This window comes from Pristiophorus japonicus, unplaced genomic scaffold (assembly GCF_044704955.1).
Source record: "Pristiophorus japonicus isolate sPriJap1 unplaced genomic scaffold, sPriJap1.hap1 HAP1_SCAFFOLD_219, whole genome shotgun sequence".
NCBI classification, from domain to species: domain Eukaryota; kingdom Metazoa; phylum Chordata; class Chondrichthyes; family Pristiophoridae; genus Pristiophorus; species Pristiophorus japonicus.
Window position 1 is genome coordinate 505,506 of NW_027251897.1, and position 7,073 is coordinate 512,578.

Below are 7,073 nucleotides of genomic sequence, written 5' to 3' on the forward strand. Positions count from 1 at the left end.
TAACTGCTACACAATGGAAACCCCTGCTTAACTGCCTGCCCAGAGAGAAGTGTTAAGCCAGAAGGTGTAATTCTGAATCCCTTTCAGTGAAAAAATCATGACACAAACATTTCTCTGACCGAAGCTGCACAAGTCAAAAATGTTCCCTTCAAAGTCGTTAAACTCCCAACTTTCCATGCCCCCCGAATCTTCTGAATCAGAATGCTCTAGATGTACCGATTCAATACACAAATAAAAAATAAAAACAGATTTGCTGGAAATCTCAGCTGGTAAGACAGCATCAGCGTTTTTACCAGGAGACTCAGCTTCCCTCCGATTGTTCATCCACAGCAAGTTTAAACATAATATAGAATCATGGAACGGTTACAGCACGGAAGTAGTCCGTTCGGCCTGTCGAGCCCGTGCCGACTCTCAGCTAGTCCCACTCCTCCGGCCTTTACCCGTACCCCTGAGATATTTTTCCTTCCGATACTTATCCAAATCCATTTTGAAAGATAAGATTAATTCTGCCTCCGCCACCCTTTCAGGCAGCGCATTCCGGATCTTAACCACTCGTTGCCAAATAGCCTCCTCCTGTTCCAATGTTCCTGTGTATAAAGTCTGGGAAACACGAGATCAATTGCTGCCACTCTCACAGCCTTCCTAAATATAGCACCGTCATTCTATTCTCGTAAAACCAGCTCCTGAAGTATCGGCCAGCTGTGTTGGTTAGAGCTCTGGTTATGTTCCTAAGACAACATCTACCACTGTGTGTCTGTAGTGTAGTGGTTATCATCTTCCACAAACACACCAAAGTTCCCCGGTTGGAATCACTTTAAAAACATTAAAATGGGCCAAATGGCCGATTCCTGTTCCTAATTCTTACGTTCTTATGATCTTATGTCCTTTCACTGGAGAACAATCTCTCCCCTGAACATGCATGAGGAGCAAGTTCCAACAAAATTTTTCCACCCGGTGAGCTTTCCCGTGTGAGGCGAACGTGTTAAATGCAACACTGCGGGCACATCTCCACTTGCAGCACCACGTCAGATGGAAATGTTCAGCGAGCAGCTGAACTGCTAAATCCCACTTTTAAGGACTTTGTCGTGGTGTCAGAACAAATTCTGGGTGAGCCTCCATTTGCCGGCGAAGTTTGAACTTGCGGTTAGAACTTTTGCAAAGAATGACTTGCATTTTTACGTGGCCTTTCAACAACTCAGGATATCCCCAAGTGATTTAAAGGCAATGAAGTACCGATGGAGCCTTGTAATGTGGGAAAAGATGGGCCCCAATCACCACACACGCATCTCAACACTTTCAGAAGCAAGAGAGTGTGTAACCTGGGTCTATAACATAAAGTAATGGGCTCATTAACGATTAAAGCCCATTATTAATCCTCTCACACACCTCAATGATGTTTCTGCAATGAATTGATGGAAACTTCAATAACTGAACTTCAATGAGTTCACGAACTTTAATCATTGATGAAGTTTTATCCTCTATCTGATTTTACGCACACTGTATTTTAGAAGAGTGAGTTAAAATGCCCATCGCTCATGATACAAGGAACCTGGGGCTACTTTTTAAAAATATATTCCACGGAAAAATATTCTCCAAAATAATGTTTCTGTCTGTGCTCAAACCGAGGATATTTCACATGTGCAGCGAAGGTGATAACCGTTACACGACGGAAACCTCTGCTTACACCTCGAAAAAAAGCATCCTGCAGCGCTGCCTCACTTCCCAGCAACAGATCAAAGCCACAAACAAACCCATCGATTATTCCCACTTCCCCACCTCCACAGATACTGCCCGACCTGCTGAGTGTTTCCAGCATTTTCTGTTTTTACTGAATACACAAACACAGGTATTCATTGAAAATCAAACTGGAGGTGGCCACACACAGATTGAACAGAGCCAGAGAGACAGACAGGATCGGGAAACACTCGGAAATGGGGCGAAACTAACAGGCGCCTGGCTGCAATCACCGACAGGGACATGTGATTTAAATAATTCCGGCTAGCTCAGTAGATGCAGCATGAGACTCTTAATCTTGGGGTCGTGGGTTTGAGCCCCATGTTGGGTGAATCATTATCGTTAAATTTTATGTCGCTTTCTCGGGCAAACTTCATTAATTAACTGATCAGCTTGTTTTGCACAGTGAAAGTAATGTTAACTGAGGGAAAGTCGATAATTGAATAATTGGTTCTGTGCATTGCAAGTTAACTGTTAAACCATATCCCATTTTACACACTGTACTTCAGGCATCTGATTCAGAATGTTCATTGCAACATGAACGTGCCCCTGGGGAAACATTGAGACAGGTTTTCGAGCAAGGGTCTGGTTATTGTGAAACAGCAAACACAATATCAATTCCGGAAGAACAAAAGCTAAATTAACTGATTTGAACACGCAGCCTCCTGATCGGGAGTTAGACCCGTAACCGTTGCACCACGATGTCCAGATTCTACAGCAGTCCCAGCGGATTGGAACGTAGAAAATGTACCATCGCTAATCAAAAAAGGAGGGAGAGAGAAAACCGGGAATTACAGGACAGTTAGTCTGACAGCAGTCATCGGGAAAATGCTGTAATCCATTGTTAAGGAAGTGGTATCAGGGCACTTCGAAAATTATAACATGATTTGACAGAGTCAACAAGGTTTTATGTAAATGTCATGGGCAGGTACAGAAAATAATCAAATAAGACTAATGTTAAAGCTGGCCTTTATATCGAGCGAACTCGATCACCAGCAAGTGATCAGGACGGCCAATGGAATCTTGGCCTTTATTGCAAAGGGGATGGAGTATCAAAGCAGGGAAATCTTGCTACAGTTATACAGGGTATTGGTGAGGCCACACCTGGAATACTGCATGCAGTTTTGTTTTCCATATTTACGAAAGGATATATTTGCTCTGGAAGCAGTTCAGAGAAGGTTCACTCACTTGATTCTGGAGATGAGGGGGTTGACTTATGAGGAAAGGTTGTTCAGATTGGGCCTCTACTCATTGGAATTCTGAAGAATGAGAGGTGATCTGATCAAAATGTATAAGATTATGAGGGGGCTTGCCAAGGTGGATGCAGAGAGGATGTTTCCACTGGTGGGGGAGACTAGAACTTGGGGGCATGATCTTAGAATAAGGGGCCACCCATTTAAAACTGAGATGAGGAGAAATTTCTTCTTTCAGAGGGTTGTAAATCTGTGGAATTCTCAGTGAGCTGTGGAAGCTGGGACATTGAATATATTTGAGACAGAAATCGATAATTTCTTAAACGATAAGGGGATAAGGGGTTATGGGGAGCGGAATCAATGATCAGATCAGCCATGATCTTATTGAATGGCGGAGCAGGCTCGAGGGGCGGTATGGCCGACTCTTGTTCCTATTTCTTATGTTCGTATAACTGGGACATAAGGGGACAGATGTTGTTTGCAGCTATGCATAAAATGAGGGTGGGGGAATAAATACAGAAAACAAAGCAGAGGGATACAGATAAGAGGAAGAGAGAAGGGGAAATACTGTCCCCACCCAGAACTAATGCAGAAACTCCTCTGCTGCGCTCGGGATGGCCACCAACAGCCTGGATACACTAATGTCCCAACAGCTCATTGACTGTTGGAGTGGGACCATGCGGCGCTTCAGAAGACAGGTCGAAAAAGCAAAGTCACTGAATCGATCTCATGTGCTCCTTCTGCCAAGAATAGCTACACACAAAAAATATTTTTATAGAAGTTACACCTGATCTCCAGGTTTGTCAAAAATTTAGCTCGTTGGTCAAGGGGTATGATTCTCGCTTCTGGGTTGTTAATTGAAATTTACGAGAGAACCCGGCCGAGCCCATTATTCTGCCGCGAATTTTAAAATGTCATGGAACTTTTGCAAAGAAGGACTTGCATTTCTGCAGTGCCTTTCAGGAACTCATGACGCCCCAAAGCACTTTACAGCCGTTGATTTATGTTTGAAGTGTTGTAGTGTGGGGAAAGATGTGCCCAAATCACCCCACATGAACCTCAACTCTTTGCGAAGGAGTTTGGTGCAAATAATCAGGTACCTCAGGGATTTGGACTTTCTTTGAATGAGTTCTGCTTGTACCTGCATTCAAGCTTGAAACAGCAACTGAGCTTCCATCTCACGGGAGCAGCGTGTAGCGGTTCGCGAGTTGGTGATGGGGTTTGTGCATTGCTTTCAATCTTTGAAATTTCACCAAGCAAAGAAATGATGAATCCAACTGTCTCTTTAATCATTTTGTTCGGGTTTAATCACAGGAATACCTGCATTCAGGAGCTGAAAAGGAATTAAAATGTAAAGACGGCTTCGGGACAATCAGAATACTTCGTCACAGACAAGGCACCGGAAGGCTGGAAGGTATAACAGACCGGTTGTGGGAGAGCTGGTTGGTGGTGACATGGAAGTGTCTGCAGTGTGAGGGACCAGACTGCTTCCACGCATCCACAATGAATGTCCCTCCATTTATTTTCGAAATGTACAACTGAGAATGGACAAGTTCCATCCCGGTCGGAGCAATCTGAAGCTTTAACAGTCTGACATCCTGGATTGGGATATCTTGCAATGTACATTTAAGTTACTCTCTGTGGCGCAATGGGTTAGCCCGTTTGGCTATTAACCAAAATGTTGGTGGTTTGAGTCCACCCAGGAACAAAGCTTTTCACTGTTTTTTCCCCGAGGATTCAGTGCCGCACAGTTCCGGGTTGTCATTGTGCGTTTTGGCTGCACGAATATATTCCGCAAACATGGCTGCACGAATATATTCCGCAAACATTGCCACTCCAATACTTTTATGAACATTCAGTTCATGTAAAATGATAACAATTTTTTATATGGATCATGTTCCTCCATCCAGTCCACTGGAAATAAATGAAGTTATTGGGTTTAAAGGAACTGGTGGAAATTGCCTGGGCTATCGTTATGGCTTTGCTCAGATTCTGAGCTTCAACTGTCAACAGTTTGCGAAGGATTACCTCATGGCCAATGCCAAGCACAAAAAGTCTTTCAGCATTTGTTCTTGGAATCCCTCAAATTTGCAATGTCCTGCGAGACGCCTTAATTCGGCGACATAGCTCGCCACTTCCTCGCCCTCCAACCGTTGGCAGGTGTAGATCCGATACCTCAACATCAGAACGCTTTCTTTAGGATTTAGATGCTCCCGGACCAGCATACACAATTCTTCATAGGATTTAGTTGTTGGTTTCATCAGAGCTAGAAGATTCTTCCTGAGGCCATAGGTTGTTGCCCCACAGACGGTAAGAAAGGGTCGCCCTTCATTTGGCAGCGTTCACGTCCCCTTCCAGCTCGTTGGCCATGAAGTATTGGTCCAGTCTCTCCACGAAGGCTTCGCAATCGTCCACTTCTGAGAACTTCTCCAGGATACCAATTGGTCTTTGCATTTTTACGTGGTTGTTCATTGTCTCGTCACCAATTGATACGCTCATAATAAAGGATGAAACTGAGTACGGTGAACAATGAGAAGGTGTGACATTAGCTCCTTTAATAAGACTCCAGAGTGCAGGTACCTCGTGGGTGGACTGCTTATATACCGTGCTCCCAAGGGATGCTGGGATCACTTGGGACTCCAACAGGTAGGCCCTCTGGTGGTGGTGTGATACAGGTGGCCAAGGGTTAAATACATAACACAAGATGTGTACAGAAATCAACCATCAAAAGCCCTGTCATTAACCACAGGGGTTTCCTGCAATTTTCTGATCGCAAAGTGCTTTCAGTCCTTGTCCTTAAAATTGCAGACGCGGAAATTGGGGAGTTTAATGACTTTGAAAGGAGAACATTGTTGTTTGGTGCAGTTCTGGTCAGAGAAATGTTTGTGAAAGGAACTTTTTGCAGAGAGAGGGATTGAGCATTTCAGCTTGTTGCTGAACACTTCTCTCTGGACACTGAGCTAAGCAGCAGTTTCTGTCGTGTAGAGGTTATCACATTTGCCTCACACGTGAAAAGTTCCTGGTTCAAGCCGAGCAGAAATATTATTTCTCAAAAACTTGTCTGCAATAAAATTGAAGAAAAGCTGTTTTGGATATATTGTTGCATGAGCAATGAACATTTAAATTCAGTCTCCTCAAATACAGATTGTGTAAAATCAGATCGGGGATAAAACTTCATCAAGGATTAAAGTTTCATGAATTATTAAAGTTCACTTATTGAAGTTTTGACTGTCCCTGTCAGCATTTCATTCATTCTGTGAAACAACACTATCGGTTTACACCAGCAGATCTAAGCTGCATTTGAAACCACAAACAACTCATTAATTATTCGCTTTTCCCCAGTTCCAGAGCTCAGAGGGTTATTGTCCATCCCTGGGATGCAAGCTACCTCGGACCCGGACCAAAGCTCCCCGTACACCGAGCACAGGCTCAGGAAAACCCCGGGGGAGAGGTTATCCCGGTCACTGGGCCTTCCAGCAGCCGTGAACAAGTGCCCGGTCTGAAACTTTCCAGAGCAACAACTTGTAACTGGAGCATCTAACAGTAAGGACGGCCGAGCGGTCTGAGGCACAGCTTTCATTATTTGATTAAATTATCAACTCTCCCTCAGTTCGCATTTTTATCATTGTGCAAAAGAAGATCATGGGTTCATTAATGATATTTCCCCACGAAAGCAACATAAAAGTTCAATGGAAAGTAATCGCCCAGCGTGGGGCTCGAACCCACGACCCTGAGATTAAGAGTCTCATGCTCTACCGACTGAGCTAGCCGGGCTCCTCAACATTTACTCTGTCAATCCCCTTCAGAATATTGTCTGTTTCAATGAGATCACCTCTCATTCTTCTAAACTCCAGAGAGTATCGGCATATTCTGCACAATCTCTCACCATAGGACAGACCTCTCATCCCAGGAATAAATCTGGTGAACCTCCGTTGTACCACCTCCCAGGCAAGTGTATCCTTCCTCAGATAAGGAGACCAAAACTGTGCGCAGTACTCCAGGCGTGGTCTCACCAGGGCCCTGTACAATTGGAGCAAGACTTCCTTACTCTTGTACTATGGGCGATATATTAGGTACTATGGGCCGAATATCCTGTTTTTCTGCTGATTCTCCGGTTGTATAAAAAGTTATTAAAATTCAACAGTC

General features: G+C 44.1%; 1 non-coding gene across 1 annotated transcript; it reads right to left on the bottom strand.

Moving 5' to 3' along the window:
• Positions 1 to 6,628: 6,628 nt before the first annotated feature.
• Positions 6,629 to 6,701, bottom strand: trnak-cuu (transfer RNA lysine (anticodon CUU)). Its single transcript has one exon. It is a non-coding gene; the product is annotated as a tRNA-Lys (tRNA).
• Positions 6,702 to 7,073: the final 372 nt, after the last annotated feature.